This window comes from Bubalus kerabau, chromosome 2, assembly GCF_029407905.1.
Source record: "Bubalus kerabau isolate K-KA32 ecotype Philippines breed swamp buffalo chromosome 2, PCC_UOA_SB_1v2, whole genome shotgun sequence".
Taxonomy (NCBI): Eukaryota; Metazoa; Chordata; class Mammalia; order Artiodactyla; family Bovidae; genus Bubalus; species Bubalus kerabau.
Genome location: NC_073625.1, coordinates 176,370,977 through 176,388,645, shown reverse-complemented (window position 1 = coordinate 176,388,645; position 17,669 = coordinate 176,370,977).

The window sequence follows — 17,669 nt, the reverse complement described above, 5'->3', positions numbered from 1 at the left end:
GTTGATTGTCTGCTAAGGGTCTTTGCAGCTCTCACTCCACTAGCTGAGCCTTTAATGCTCTGAGGGGCAGTGCAAAGAATGTGGGTCTGAAATGAGGGGAGTGGATTCTAGCTCTAGAAACATCACTTAGCAGTCCGTGTAAGTTGCTTACACGCTAAGTGCTGTTTTCTACTTGTTAAAAAAAAAAGAGTCTTAGCGTGCTGTGGCTCTTGGCATTGTCACGAGACTGAAATCACTGCAGCCTCCATGAAGGCAGGACCTGGGTCCCTGCCAGTGCTGCCCACTCTGTGCCTGGAACAGCGTCTGGTCTGGAGCAGGCTCTCCATGAATTTTTGTTGAACTGAAGCAGAGTGAAACATGAAACCTGTAGAAATGGACGAAACTACAACCTGGTGAAATACATCTCTGAAGAAGTGGTTGCCAGGGACTTCCCTGGTGGTCTGGTGGTTAAGAATCTGCCTTCCAATGCAGGGGGTGCAGGTTCCATCCCAGTTCGGGGAACTCTATGTTCTCACATGTCGTGGAGCAGCTAAGTTTGAGCACTGCAACTGAAGAGCGTGCACACTGCAGCTACTGAGACAGTGTGCTCAAGAGCCTGTACTCCACAACTGGAGAAGCCTCCATGTGCTGCAAATAGAGAAAACCTGTGCGCTGCAACAAGAGCCTGGGTGCAGAACGAACACCCAGGGCAGCCAAAAAAAAAAAAAAAAAAAAAAGAAGCGGTTCTCAGTCTTAATGGAGCATAAGGCTGATCGTGGAGCCCTTTCAACATGCAGATTCCTGGACCTTAGTGCAGGGAGCTGACCTAGGGTGTCTGAGATGGGGCTTAGGAATCCATAGGTTCAAAAAGCTTTCCTGGTAATTCTGCTGCAGGTGGTCCAGCGCCCACTCTGGGAAATATAGCTCCAGAATTGAGAAGTTCAGAGTAAATAGAGAGGCCTTACCTTGTTGCCAGTTGTTTTCTAGGAGTTGAGTTCCCACTTGGGAGTTCCCAGAGCCGGGGCATCTGGGAAGGGGTCATCTGGAAGGACAGGTCCCTCCTCTCCTCATTGGCTTCCACCATGAGAGGCCCAATCCTCATTTGGTTGATGCTCTTAAGTCTCTATGCTCGCTAGCAGAGTAATGCTCAAAATTCTCCAAGCTAGGCTTCAACAGTATGTGAACCGAGAACTTCCATATGTTCGAGCTGGATTTAGAAAAGGCAGGGAAACCAGAGATCAAAGTGCCAGCATCTGGTGGATCATAGAAAAAGCAAGAGAATTCCAGAAAAACATCTACTTCTGCTTCATTGACTACACTAAAGCCTTTGTGTGGATCACAACAAACTGTGTAAAATTCTTAAAGAGAATACCAGACCACTTTACCTACCTCTTAAGAAACCTGTATGCCGGTCAAAAAGCAACAGTTAGTACCGGACATGGAACAATGGACTGGTTCAAAATTGGGAAAGGAGTTTGTTAAAGCTATATATTGTCACTCTGCTTATTTAACTTAAATGCAGAGTACATCATACGAAATGCCGGGCTGGATGGAGCACAAGCTGGAATCAAGATTGCTGAGAGAAATATCAATAACCTCAGATATGCAGACAATACCACCCTATGGCAGAAAGTGAAGAGGAACTAAGAGCTTCTTGATGAAGGTGAAAGAGGGGAGAAAAAGCTGGCTTAAAACTCAACATTCAAAAAATGAAGGTCATGGCATCTGGTCCCATCACTTCATGACAAATAGATGGGGAAACAATGGAAACAGTGACAGACTTTATTTTCTTGGTCTGCAAAATCACTGCAGATGGTGATTGCAGCCATGAAATTGAAAGACATTTACTTCTTGGAAGGAAATCTATGACAAACCTAGACAGTGTATTAAAAAGCAGACATTATTTTGCTGACAAAGGTCCATATAGTCAAAGCTATGGGTTTTCTAGGAGTTATGTATGGATGTGAGAGTTGGACTATAAAGAAAGCTGAGTGCTGAAAAACTGATGCTTCTGAACTGGTGTTGGAGAAGACTCTTGAGAGTCCCTTGGAGTGTAAGGAGATCCAATCAGTCCATCCTAAAGGAAATCAGTCTTGAATATTCATTGGTAGGACAGGTGCTGAAGCTGAAGCTCCAATACTTTGGCCACCTGATGCAAAGAGCCAGCACATTAGGAAGGACCTTGATGCTAGGAAAGATTGAGGGCAGGAGAAGAAGGAGACAACAGAGGATGAGATGGTTGGATGGCATCACTGACTCGATGGGTTTGAGTTTGAGCAAGCTCTGGGGGTTGGTGAAGGACAGGGAAGCCTGGCGTGCTGCAGTCCATGGGGTTGCAAAGAGTCGGACACGACTGAGTGACTGAACAACAACAACAAATGAGAGGCCCAGTCCTCATCTGGTTGATGCTCTTCGGTGTCAACGCTCTGACCTGTGAGGCCCATGTAGAAAGCAGCCAGGTCAGGAGCATTTCCCTTTTCATCTCAAGCATAATGGGAATGTTGGGGGAGTCTAGGTTGCCAAGGCTGCTCATCACCAATTATCCTGGTGCAGATTCTAAGTCACTTTGCCCAACTCCTTCCATAAACCTCAGGCCAGGATCCTTGAGGAAGGGCAGCCAGGAGTCAGGTTGGCTGGGGCTCAGGCAGGATACTCTGGTTGTGATAGTGGTGGGGTGTGTGGGTGTGTGTGTGTGAGAGAGAGAAAGAGAAAGAGAGAGAGACACTACGTGGTTCCCCAAACAACTGAGTGGAAAGTGAAGAACAGTCAAATGTTTGGAATTTTTCTCTGCATGTTGCTAAACATAGAGGTCTTTGCAAATGTTCATGTATTAGATGGAAATTAAAATATTTCATCCTGATGTTTCGGGGTGTGATAATGAAGCTTGCAAGTAGATGATCGGTTACAACTTATCTTTGGATCATCCTACTTTACTTCACAGTCACATTTCATCCCTGTCATCATCATCATTCAGGCCAAATTCATGAATTAGATAGTAGGATTTTTGATCTCTCCTTTTTAAAAACCCTTACTGATTTGATTGTGTTGGGTCTTCGTTGTGGCACGCAGGATCTTCATTGTGTCATGTAGGACCTTCGTGTGCATGGACTCTCTAGTTGCAGCACACAGGCTTAGCTACTCTGTGGCATGTGGAATATTAGCTTCCCAACCAGTCCCCTGCACTGCAAGGTGGATTCTTAAGCACTGGACCAACAGGGATGTCCTTGAGCTCTTCTTAAAGATTCAAAGTAAATCCACTTAAAAAATTATGGTCCTTTCCTTTTCCTCCCAGGGCCTTCTTCCCACAGTCAACAAGATTTACTAACTTCATGTGCTTCTAATAAGGATTAGACAAGTTAACACATGAAACGTACTTACAACTGTGCCTGATAGATTTTCACAAAATGATGTTCATCTTTCTTTACTACACACCACCACTGCCATGGCTATTACTACTACTACTGCTACTACAGGGCTTCCCTGGTGGTTCAGTGGTAAAGAATCAGCCTGTCAATATAGGAGATGTGAGTTTGATCCCTGGATCAGGAGGATTCCCTGAAGAAGGAATGCCAGCCCATTCCAGCATTCTTGACTGGGAAATCCCACGAATAGAGGAGACTGACAGGCTACAGTTCATGGGTCACAAAGAGTCGGACACGACTTAGTGACCAAGCAAAAACAACAACTACTACTGCCACTCTAGATGTATCCTGTTAACATAAACCCATCCAGAGCAACCTTTAGTTATTTCAAGCTAATGGGAATTGTTTGTCCTACAGTCATTAATTCTCAGCCAACTGAACTCTCATGCTTTAAAAGAGGAGATCTTGGTAACTTTAGCCATTGGAACATGGAGGTCATGCTGGATTCCCTTGTCTTTATAAATAAAATTTGGTGGATATGTCCTTGTTTTCCCTGTGGTCTCCTGGACTCAGAGTTCTGAACAACAGCTAGTGATTGTTAGGACACAGCATGGCACAGGGCAAGTGCTTGTTCAGTTTAGTTCAGTCGCTCAGTCATATCCAACTCTTTGTGACCCCATGGGCTGCATTACACCAGGCTTCCGTGCCTATCACTAACTTCCAGAACTTATTCAAACTCATGTCCATTGAGTCAGTGATGCTATCCGACCATCTCATCCTCTGTTGTCCCGTTCTCCTCCTGCCCTCAATCTTTCCCAGCATCAGGGTCTTTGCAAATGAGTCAGCTCTCCACATCAGGTGGCCAAAGTATTGGAGTTTCAGCTCCAACATTAGTCCCTCCAATGAACACCCAGGACTGATCTCCTTTAGGATGGACTGGTTGGATCTCCTTGCTGTCCAAGGGACTCTCAAGAGTCTTCTCCAACACCACGGTTCAAAAGCATCAATTCTTTGGTGCTCAGCTTTCTTTATAGTCTAACTCTCACATCCATACATGACTACTGGAAAAACCATAGCTTTGACTATATGGACCTTTTCGCAAAGTAATGTCTCTGCTTTTTAATATGCTGTCTAGGTTGGTCATAACTTTTCTTCCAAGGAGGAAGTGTCTTTTAATTTCATGGCTTCAGTTACCATCTGCAGTGATTTTGGAGCTCAAAAAAATAAAGTCTGTCACTGTTTCCACTATTTCCCCATCTATTTATCATGAAGTGATGGGACTAGTTTTAGAAAAGGCAGAGGAACCAGAGATCAAATTGCCAGCATCCGCTGGATCATGGAAAAAGGAAGAAAGTTCCAGAAAAACATTTATTTCTGCTTTATTGACTATGCCACAGCCTTTGCCTGTGTGGATCACAATAAACTAGAAAATTCTTCAAGAGATGGGAATACCAGATCACCTGACCTGCCTCTTGAGAAACCTATATGCAGGTCAGGAAGCAACAGTTAGAACTGAATATGGAACAACAGACTGGTTCCAAATAGGAAAAAGAGTACGTCAAGGCTGTATATTGTCACCCTGCTTATTTAACTTATATGCAGAGTACATCATGAGAAATGCTGGGCTGGAAGAAGCACAAGCTGGAATCAAGATTGCCGGGAGAAATATCAATAACCTCAGATATGCAGATGATACCACTCTTATGGCAGAAAGTGAAGAGGAACTAAAAAAGCCTCTTGATGAAAGTGAAAGAGGAGAGAGAAAAAGTTGGCTTAAAGCTCAACATTCAGAAAACGAAGATCATGGCAACTGGTCCCATCACGTCATGGCAAATAGATGGGGAAACAGTGGAAACAGTGTCAGACTTTATTTTTTTGGGCTCCAAAATCACTGCAGATGGTGATTGCAGCCATGAAATTAAAAGACACTTACTCCTTGGAAGGAAAGTTATGACCAACCTAGATAGCATATTCAAAAGCATAAACATTACTTTGCCAACAAAGGTCTGTCTAGTCAAGGCTATGGTTTTTCCTGTGGTCATGTATGGATGTGAGAGTTGGACTATAAAGAAAGCTGAGTGCCGAAGAATTGATGCTTTTGAACTGTGGTGTTGGAGAAGACTCTTGAGAGTCCCTTGGACTGCAAGGAGATCCAACCAGTCCATTCTGAAGGAGATCAGTCCTGGGTGTTCTTTGGAAGGACTGATGCTAGAGCTGAAACTCCAGTACTTTGGCCACCTGATGTGAAGAGTTGACTCATTGGAAAAGACTCTGATGCTGGGAGGAATTGGGGGCAGGAGGAGAAGGGGATGACAGAGGATGAGATGGCTGGATGGCATCACCGACTCGATGGACGTGAGTTTGAGTGAACTCTGGGAATTGGTGGTGGACAGGAGGCCGGGCATGCTGCGATTCATGGGGTCGCAAAGAGTCGGACACGACTGAGTGACTGAAGTGAACTGAACTGAACTGATGGGACTAGATGACATGATCTTAATTTTCTGAATGTTAAGTTTTAAACCAGCTTTTTCACTCTCCTCTTTCACTTTCATCAAGAGGCTCTTTAGTTCTTCTTCACTTTCTGCCATAAGGGTGGTGTCATCTGCATATCTGAGGTTATTGATATTTCTCCTGGCAGTCTTGATTCCAGCTTGTGCTTCATCCAGCCCAGCATTTCTCATGATGTATTCTGCATATAAGTTAAATAAGCAGGATGACAGTATACAGCCTCGACGTACTCCTTTTCCTATTTGGAACCAGTCTGTTGTTCCATGATCAGTTCTAACTGTTGCCTCTTGACCTGCATACAGATTTCTCAGGGTGCAGGTCAGGTGGTCTGGTATTCCCATCTCCTTATGAATTTTCCACAGTTTGTTGTGATCCATGCAGTCAAAAGCTTTGGCATAGTCAATAAAGCAGAAATAGATGTTTTTCTGGAACTCTCTTGCTTTTTACACAATCCAGTGGATGTTGGCAATTTGATCTCTGGTTCCTCTGCCTTTTCTAAATCCAGCTTGAACATCTGGAAGTTTGTGGTTCATGTACTGTTGAAGCCTGGCTTGAAGAATTTTGAGCATTACTTTGCTAGTGTGTGAGATGAGTGCAATTACTGAGTGCAGCACTTTCACAGCATGATCTTTTAGGATTTGAAATAGCTCAACTTGAATTCCATCAACTCCACTAGCTTTGTTTGTAGTGGTGCTTCCTAAGGCTCACTTGACTTTGCATTCCAGGATATCTGGGTCTAGGTGAGTGATCATGCCATCATGATTATCTGGGTCATGAAGATCTTTTTTGTGTAGTTCTTCTGTGTATTCTTGCCACCTCTTCTTAATATCTTCTGCTTCTGTTAGGTCCATACCATTTCTGTGCTTTATTGTGCCTATCTTTGCATGAAATGTTCCCTTGGTATCTCTAATTTTCTTGAAGAGATCTCTTTCCCATTTCATTGTTTTCCTCTATTTCTTTGCATCAATCACTGAGGAAGCCTTTCTTATCTCTCCTTGCTATTCTTTGGAAGTCTACATTCAAATGGGTATATCTTTCCTTTTCTCCTTTGCCTTTCATTTTTCTTCTTTTCACAGCTATTTGTAAGGCCTCCTCAGACAACCATTTTGCCTTTTTGAATTTCTTTTTCTTGGAGATGGTCTTGATCACTGCCTTCTGTACAATGTCACAAACCTCTGTTTGTAGTTCTTCAGGCATTCTGTCTATCAGATCTAATCCCCTGAATCTATTTTTCGTTTCTACTGTATAATCGTAAGGGATTTGATTTAGGTCATACCTGAGTGGTCTAGTGGTTTTCCCTACTTTCTTCAGTTTAAGTCTGAATTTGGCAATAAGAAGTTCATGATCTGAGCCACAGTCATCTCCTGGTCTTGTTTTTGCTGACTATATAGAGCTTCTCTGCCTTTGGCTGCAAAGAATATAATAAATCTGATTTCGGTATTGACCATCTGGTGATGTTCATGTGTAGAGTTGTCTCTTTTGTTGTTGGAAGACGGTGTTTGCTATGACCAGTGTGTTCTCCTGGCAAAACTCTGTTAGCCTTTGCCCTTCTTCATTTTGTACTCCAAGGCCAAATTTGCCTGTTACTCCAGGTATTTCCTGACTTCCTACTTTTGCATTCCAGTCCCCTACAAGTTGCCCTTTTTCTCTCCCTTTCATTTTTTGTCGTGCCCCTTCCCTAATCAGATATTCATTTGTCTCTGCTTCCAGGAATCTTATTCTACTTTCCCTGCTAATTTGCTACACCAAATCTGTCAGGTCGTAAAGACGAACAAGCAAGACAGATAAGCATAAGTATATCCAATGCCTGAGGAATATCATAGGTTGTTAGTGATGTTATGGAGAGTTACGCTTGTCATGCAAAATGCCTTCCAGAGAAGCCAAGTGTTACCTGGACATGATGCTCCAGTGTGACTGGAGAGACCCTCCCAATCCAGCATAAGGTCCAGTTGCGTTCCTCCATTCCTCATGCAACACCCAGCCCAGTCAGAGGCTCTATTCAGCCTCCTCGCTGGGCTCACTGCTGCCCTAGCTTGCTCAGCTTGTCTCAGAAGTGAAACCAGATGGCCAGGGTGGGTAGTGAGGGAGACCCACAAAAGAAAAACCCGAGGGAAAACTGAGCTCTAGGTTCCACCCACTGCCCCAAACTGCTTCTGAATTGGTTCATCCATGAACAAACCCAAAAATTCCTTTTATCTCCCAATCACTAAGAATCTGATCCTTTATTTAGTCCTGAAACTTGGAAACTAATCTTTTATTTATCTCTACTGTAATCCCACTGCAGGCTGTGTATGGAATACACCGCTTGGGAACAAACTTCTAGGATTTCAGAAGGACCCTGAGTCAGGGAAGCACAAGGGCTTATGAGGGAAAGTAAAACCAGGGCCAGGATGTTTTGGTTCCATGTGTGAACTGGAGTAAGAACGTGCCTCATTTGGGCTTGTATGATGGAGAGTGAGCCACAGGCAAACTCCTTAATCACCAAACCACAGCAGAGGGCAGCATGATGTCAGATCCCAGCAAGGCAAGCTGGTTGAAACAGTTTGCCAAGCTTCCTTCAATGTGGCCCTCAAGCCAGGCACAGAATCAGTGAAACACGGAGTGGTTCCAGACAGCTATCTGTCAGCCTGGTTTCACCCTTTCTCAGAGGATCTGTGGCTAAACTACACACACAGTGTGGCAGAGAGTGCCAGCCTGTATACTACTCCCCATCTGTCCTGAGCAGGCTGACTCCCACTGGGACCCTGGGAGGACTGCGTAGTCTCTGGAGGTCTTGCGGACCTGCACCCCTCCTCCATCTCTCGCACTCGTTCTTTTCTTTTTGCCTTTTTTGGTTATTCTTGTTTTTGTTTTGGCTGTGTGGCTTGTGGGATCTTAGTACCCTGATCAGGTATCAAACCCAGGCCCTTTTCAGTGAGAAGGCAGAGCCCCTAACACAGGGAGCTCCCGTCTCTTTCATTCATTCTTGCATTCAACAAATATTTCCTGAGTACCTCTCCAGTGCCAGGTTCAGGGCTGGCGCTGTCCATTCAGTGATGAACAGGGCATCATCCCTGCCCTTAAAGAACTAGTAGACCCTGTGGAGAGATCAGTCAGATGCTGAATAGTCATTTAACTAAAGTTATGATGGAAGGAGGGCAAGGGGCCCCACTGGGGGTTTGGGAGTTTGTAAGGGGAGAATGCATTTAGTGCTGGCAGTCAGAGGCTGGTAAGCTGACCATTGAAGGATGAGCAGGAGTTAGCAAGGTGCCGAGCTGGGGAGTCCAGGAGCGTCTTCATAAATTCCTCCACTCTCTTTGACTTTTCACCTTCTTCCTGACTCCCTCCAAACCTCAGCTCCTGACTCAGGCATGAGGGGCATTCAGTGTGTGTTCAAAAGTCCATTTCTGCAAACTGCTTGTGGACCTCAGCCCCTGGTGTTACTCCCAGAACTAACCAGCTGGTCTGTGCCTTCCCAACCCCCCTTCTGGGGATGCAGCTGCCTAGTCCTGGTCCTTCTTTCACCAACTCACTGGCTTATGTACTCACACGTCTTTGATTCACACACCATGTCAGCTTGATTCCACGGAGCTTTCCCAGCACCTGCTGGCTCTACAGGGGAGGCAGCTTACTTTGTTCAGATTCTCTCTCAGAAGTTTGCTTCTTCAGTTCACCACATGCACTCAGCCAGGACCAGGCCTTGCTCTGGGCCCGGGCTGAGGGCTAAAGGGCAGTCTGAAAGAAGGCCATGTGGTGGGGTTCAGGGAGAGCTTCTTGGGAGAGTCAGGCTGGGAAGGAATTTGTCAGGGGGTGTTGCTCTTCTTTCCCCTTCTCTTACCCCATTTGCTCACTCTTTCCCATGTGTTCTTCAGCCTCTACTCTGGCCTTTCATGGATATTTCCCAGCTTCAGCCTTAAGGAATAGAACTAAGAGGACCCTTAGAAATCTAGTCTGATACCTGCCCATTTGACAGATGGGATAGTGAGGTCTGTATGGGGGAGGGATTAGCGCAGAGTCATGCGGCTCAAGGAAACATGATGGCTAGATACTTGTATTGTTCCAGAGTCAAAGTGAGCTCTTTGACAAGGCCTCTGAAAAAGTGAGTCTTCTCTCTCCTACCTGATTTTGATGGACAGGTTGGTGGAAAGATGGGAGTGGAATTAGTGGACCACAGGTTGATAAGCAATAATGTCCTGGATTCTTTGCCAATTTGATGGGAAAAGGGAGAAAACTCCAAGAAGTGTCCAAAGGCCCTTCCTTTCTAATGAGCATGACAGGAGCTGATGGTTCAGTCATTGGTCCTGGCTGTGTTTTCAGTGGTTTCCATATAGGCTTAGCTTGCAGGGCTTTGAGCCTGTGACAGCTTCAGCTTAATGAGTGGATTTAGAAGGACCCCAGCTCAGAATAAAGTTCATGTTAGAACCAGGTCTCAGGGAAACAGGGTGACAGATGATTTCCTGGCTGTATTCTTTGAGCACATCCACCCACCAGCAGATGAGCCTACTGGAGAAGCACATACTCATAAAATGTCCCATGGTAGCAGGGGAATCCGAGCACAGAGTCCCTAAGTGACCCTTGATCTGTTAGTTGAGCAGCTTGGACTAGAATCTGAGTTTATGGATTCATCTTTTTTCCCCGCCTCCTTTTTTTTTTGGTAAAGAATTTGATTTTTAATTTAAAAACTGAGAAATGATTATTTATAAGCTGGAGAGTAAGATGATATAATTTACATTAAAATAGCTTTATTGAAATATAATTCACATAACATAAAATACCCTTTATTTTTTCTTTGACTGAATTAGAATTCTCTAAAGCCGTCTTTTTCTTTTTTTCATTTTTCCTACAAAATGGAGTTTGCGTCTCCTGTTGTTTGTTGTCTAGTTGCCTAGTCCTGTCTGACTCTTTAGTGACCCCATGGAGTGTAGCCCGCCAGGCTTCTCTGTCCATGGGATTTCCCAGGTAAGAATACTGGAGTGGGTTGCCATTTCCTTGGCCATTCCTTCTCATACCCCTCAATGAAACAATGAACTTTTTGTGAAGCTTACCACATTTTTCTAAGACTATTTGCTTGATAAGGAAATCATTTAGAATACTTTTTCAATTAAAAATTTTTAGATAGAGGGGCTTCCTTGGCAGTCCAGTAAGACTCCACACTTCCATTGCAGGGGGCGAGGGTGGGGCCAATTTTTTTTTTTTTTAAGATAGAAACCTTGCTTTGCATTTCTATTCCCATCATCTTGCATTTCCCCAGGTCAGAAAAACCTATATTTCTTCCTCCCTGAAGCAAATTATTCTTAAAGAAAAACAAAAGTAGGTAAGATAAAGGGCACAACTATTTAAAAGAGTTAAATCCTTTTTAACTGTTATATACTCTTAGATTGTAAAAACTAATTTGAAGAAGGCCATAAAATGGATTGTTGAGTCCTTTTAAAAATACACTATTTTAACAGTGTTGTATGTGTGTAATTATCATGCTCAGAAAGCATTCTTTGTGGAAGTGAAGTACTATAGGTTCTTGGTACCTAAGAGTTTTGGAGACAAGGTACTTATGACTGACGTCAGAACTAAAAGTCCCAACAGGATTGTCCATCCAGCACAATATTCTTTCTTTATGGTTAACATTGACTGTGTGCTACTATGGTCCTGATTGTCAGCTTCTCCATTGCATGGTTATCCTGGCCTACAGTATCTCCATTCCCTGCCCCTGCCCAGTCGCATTGGCCTTACTGCTCCCTCACTCTGGCCAAAGGAAAACAAGTCAGAAAATAATCCTTTTTAAAAAGAACAAATTTGAAGAGTCTGTTTTCTTTCTCAACAACTAGCACAAATAGATGTGGTAACCTCAAACTACAGCATTATATATAGAGTTATGTAATTATATATATAACATAACATTATTATATAGAGTAAGAAAAGTAAATCATGATCTAGTGTTTTGAAAGAACTATCTTTAGATTATAATTTAACATGGAGAGAAACAAATCTCACCCAAAAGGGTTAAAAATGTTGGATTAAAATTAAAAACTCTAAGAGGAAACAAAAAACTACCTAGAGACAAATGAAAAAATGAAATGAAAGTGCAAAAATCCAGAATCTATGGGACATAGCAAAAACAAAAACTTATAATAAGGAAGTTTATAGTGATATACCTACCTCAGGGAACAAGAAAAACCTCAAATAACCCACAACAGAAGCAGCAGTTAGAACTGAACATGGAACAATGGACTGGTTCCAAATTAGGAAAATAGTTTGTCAAAGCTGTATATTGTCACCCTGCTTATTTAACTTATATGCAGAGTACATCATACAAAATGCCAGGCTTGATGAAGCACAAGCCAGAATCAAGATTGCAGAGAGAAATATTAACAACTCCACGTATACAGATGACACCACCCTTATGGCAGAAGGCAAAGAGGAACTAAAGAGCCTTTTGATGAAGGTGAAAGAGAAGAGTGAAAAAGCTGGTTTAAAACTTAGCCTTCAAAAAACAAAGATCATGGCATTTGGTTCCATCACTTCATGGCAAACAGATGGGAAAACAATGGAAACAGTGACAGACTTTATTTTTTTTGGCTCCAAAATCACTGTAGATGGTGATTGCAGCTGTGAAATTAAGACTTACTCCTTGGAAGAAAAGCTATGATAAACCTAGACAGTGTATTAAAAAGAAGAGACATTACTTTGCCAACAAAAGTCTGTCTAGTCAAAGCTATGGTTTTTCCAGTAGTCATGTGTGGATGTGAGAGTTGGACCATAAAGAAGGCTGAGGGCCAAAGAATTGATGCTTTTGAACAGGTGTTGGAGAAGACTCTTGAGAGTCCCTTGGACTGCAAAGAGATCAAACCAGTCCATCCTAAAGGAAATCAGTCCTGAATATTCATTGGAAGGACTGATGCTGAAGCTGAAGCTCCAGTACTTTGGCCACCTGATGCAAAGAGCCAACTCCTTAGAGAAGACCCTGATGCTGAAAAGATTGAAGGCAAGAGAAAGGGACAACAGAGGATGAGATGGTTGAATGGCATCACTGACTCAATGGACATGAGTTTGAGCAAGCTCTGGGAGATGGTGAAGGACCAGGAAGCCTGGTGTGCTATATCACATGGGGTCACAGAGTCAGATGTAACTGAGCAACTGAACAATGACACCATCACCTAAAGAATATACATATATATGAATATATAAAAATATAAATATATATATGATTGTATGTGTGTGCTAAGTTGCTTCAGTCATGTCCGACTCTTTGTGACCCTATGGACTATAGCCTGCCAAGCTACTCTGTCCATGGGATTCTCCAGGCAAGAATATTAAATTGGGTTCCCATGCCCCCCTCCAGGGAATCTTCCCCACCCAGGGATCAAATCCATATCTCCTGAAGCTACTGCATTGCAGGGGATTCTTTACTGCTGAGTCACTTTAGTGCTGAGTCACCATGAAAGCCCATATATATGAATACTTGTATATAGATGTGAATATATATTTATATGTGATATAAACATAATGATATATTTATATATGTATAAATAATGATTCAATTATATATATACACACACATATATAAAGCACATATGTATATAATCACAGCACAGTGATTCAGTTATGTATATATTTATATATCTATATATATAGATATATATATAGATAGATACACACACTTATGGAGATATATATATATATCTTTACTTTGGGGAAAAAAGCCAGAAGTCAAAATGCCAGATTGTATGATAATTTCATTTTTAATTTTTTTTGGAACTACCATACTGTTTTCCAGTTATATATATATAAAACTGAATTTGCTGAACTGTGTTACATGCAGAAATTAACATAGCATTGTGAATAAGCTATACTTCAATAAAATAAATTTTAAAAGATGTCTGTTGCACTTCTATACATTAACAGTGAATTATCAGAAAGAGAAATTAAGAAAAATATCCCATTTACAGTTGCATCAAAAGCTGTTTTAACATAAATCTAATCAAGGAGGTGAAAGACCTGTACTTGGAAGACTATAAGACACTGAAAGAAAAGACAGTCAAAGAAAGAAAATGAAGATGACAGAAATGGAAAGATATAATGTCATGGATTAGAAGAAATAACGTTGTTAAAATGTCTATATAACCAAGACAATCTACAGATTTAATGCAATCCTTATTATCCTACCCATAGCAATTTTCACAGAACCAGAACAAATAATTCTAAAATTTGTATGGAAACACAAAAGACCCTGAAAAGCCAACACAGTCTTGAAAAAGAAGAACAAAGTAAGTATCACACACCCTGATTTCAAACTATACTACAAGGCAACAGTAGTTGAAACAATGTGGTACTGGCATAAAAACAACATGTAGATCAATGGTAAGAATGTGGAGTGAAGGGAATCTTCATGCACCGTCGCTGGGAATAAACATTGGTGCAGCTACTATGGAAAACAGTATGGTAGTTCCTGAAAAAATTAAAAATGAAACTATCATACAATCCAGCTATTTCACTTCTGTTTTTTCCCCCAAAGTAAATAAAGACACTAGTTTGAAAAGATATATACACTCTTATGTTCATTGAAGCATTGTTCACAATAGCCAAGATATGGAAGCAACCTAAGTGTCCATCAGTAGATGAATCGATAAAGAAGATTTGTGTGTATGTGTGTGTGCATGCATGTGTGTATGTGTGTGTATACATGTATGCGTATCTATATATATAATGGAATATTCAGTTCAGTTCAGTCCCTCAGTCATATCTGACTCTTTGTGACCCCATGGACTGCAGCACGCCAGGTCTCCCTGTCCATCACCAATTCTTGGTGTTTACTCAAACTCATGTCCATCGAGTTGGTGATGCCATCCAACCATCTCATCCACTGTCATCTCCTTCTCCTGCCTTCAATACTTCCCAGCATCAGAGTCTTTTCAAATGAGTCAGTTCTTCACATCAGGTGGCCAAAGTATTAGAATTTCAGGTTCAGCATCAGTCCTTCCAATGAATATTCAGGACTGATTTCCTTTAGCATGGGCTGGTTGAATCTTCTTGCTGCCCAAGGGACTCTCAAGAGCCTTCTCCAACACCACGGTTCAAAAGCATCAATTCTTCTGCACTCAGCTTTCTTTATAGTCCAACTCTCACATCCATACAATGACTACTGGAAAAACCATAGCTTTGATTAGACAGACCTTTGTTGGCAAAGTAATATCTCTGCTTTTTAATATGCTGTCTAGGTTGGTCGTAACTTTTCTTCTAAGGAGCAAGCGTCTTTTAATTTCACAGGGGCAGTCACCATCTGCAGTGAGTTTGGAGCCCCCCAAAATAAAGTCTGTCACTGTTTCCATTGTTTCCCCATTTATTTGCCATGAAATGATGGGACTACATGCCATGATCTTAGTTTTCTGAATGTTGAGTTTTAAGCCAGCTTTTTCACTCTCCTCTTTCACTTTCATCAAGAGGCTGTTTAGTTCCTCTTCACTTTCTGCCATAAGGGTGATGTCATCTGCATATCTGAGGTTATTGATATTTCTCCTGGCAATCTTGATTCCAGCTTGTGCTTCCTCCAGCCCAGAATTTCTCATGATGTACTCTGCATATAACTTAAATAAGCAGGGTGACAATCTACAGCCTTGACGTACTCCTTCTCCTAGTTGGAACCAGTCTGTTGTTCCATGTCCAGTTCTAACTGTTGCTTCTTGACCTGCATACAGATTTCTCAGGAGGAAAGTCAGGAGAGCTGGTGTTCCTATCTCTTTAAGAATTTTCCACAGTTTGTTGTATTCCACACAGTCAAAGGCTTTGGCATAGTCAATGAAGCAGAAGTAGATGTTTTTCTGGAACTCTCTTGCCTTTTCCACGATCCAACGGATGTTGGTAATTTGATTTCTGGTTCCTCTGCCTTTTCTAAATCTAGCTTGAACATCTGGAAGTTTGTGGTTCATGTAATGTTGAAGCCTGGCTTGAAGAATTTTGAGCATTACTTTGCTAGTGTGTGAGATGAGTGCAATTGTGCGGTAGTTTGAGCATTCTTTGGCATTGCCTTTCTTTGGAATTGGAATGAAAACTGACCTGTTCCAGTCCTGTAGCCACTGCTGAGTTTTTCAAATTTGCTGGCATATTGAGTGCAGCACTTTGACAGCATCATCTTTCAGGATTTGAAATAGCTCAACTGGAATTCCATCAACTCCACTAGCTTTGTTTGTAATGATGCTTCCTAAGGCCCAATTGACTTTGCATTCCAGGATGTCTGGCTCTAGGTGAGTGATCACACCATCGTGATTATCTGGGTCATGAAGATCTTTTTTGTATAGTTCTTCTGTGTATTCTTGCCACCTCTTCTTTTTTTTTTTTTTGCCCTTTTATTTTTTTCTTTTTTTTTCTTTTTTTTTTTAATTTTATTTTTAAACTTTACATAACTGTATTAGTTTTGCCAAATATCAAAATGAATCTGCCACAGGTATACATGTGTTCCCCATCCTGAACCCTCCTCCCTCCTCCCTCCCCATTCCATCCCTCTGGGTCGTCCCAGTGCACCAGCCCCAAGCATCCAGTATCGTGCTTCGAACCTGGACTGGCAACTCATTTCATACATGATATTTTACATGTTTCAATGCCATTCTCCCAAATCTTCCCACCCTCTCCCTCTCCCACAGAGTCCATAAGACTGTTCTATACATCAGTGTCTCTTTTGCTGTCTCGTACACAGGGTTATTGTTACCATCTTTCTAAATTCCATATATATGCGTTAGTATACTGTATTGGTGTTTTTCTTTCTGGCTTACTTCACTCTGTATAATAGGCTCCAGTTTCATCCACCTCATTAGAACTGATTCAAATGTATTCTTTTTAGTGGCTGAGTAATACTCCATTGTGTATATGTACCACAGCTTTCTTATCCATTCATCTGCTGATGGACATCTAGGTTGCTTCCATGTCCTGGCTATTATAAACAGTGCTGCAATGAACACTGGGGTACACGTGTCTCTTTCCCTTCTGGTTTCCTCAGTGTGTATGCCCAGCAGTGGGATTGTTGGATCATAAGGCAGGTCTATTTCCAGTTTTTAAGGAATCTCCACACTGTTCTCCATAGTGGCTGTACTAGTTTGCATTCCCACCAACAGTGTAAGAGGGTTCCCTTTTCTCCACACCCTCTCCAGCATTTATTACTTGTAGACTTTTGGATCGCAGCCATTCTGGCTGGTGTGAAATGGTACCTCATAGTGGTTTTGATTTGCATTTCTCTGATAATGAGTGATGTTGAGCATCTTTTCATGTGTTTGTTAGCCATCTGTATGTCTTCTTTGGAGAAATGTCTATTTAGTTCTTTGGCCCATTTTTTGATTGGGTCATTTATTTTTCTGGAGTTGAGCTGTAGGAGTTGCTTGTATATTCTCGAGATTAGTTGTTTGTCAGTTGCTTCATTTGCTATTATCTCCTCCCATTCTGAAGGTTGTCTTTTCACCTTGCTAATAGTTTCCTTTGATGTGCAGAAGCTTTTAAGGTTAATTAGGTCCCATTTGTTTATTTTTGCTTTTATTTCCAATATTCTGGGAGGTGGGTCATAGAGGATCCTGCTGTGATGTATGTCAGAGAGTGTTTTGCCTATGTTCTCCTCTAGGAGTTTTAGAGTTTCTGGTCTTACGTTTAGATCTTTAATCCATTTTGAGTTTATTTTTGTGTATGTTGCCACCTCTTCTTAATACCTTCTGCTTCTGTTAGGCACATACCATTTCTGTCCTTCATTGAAATATTACTCAGCCATAAAAAGAAGTAAATCTTGTCATTTGCTACAACATGGATAGACCTAGAGGATATTTTACTAAGTGAAATAAGACAAAGAAAGATACAAATATTGTATGATTT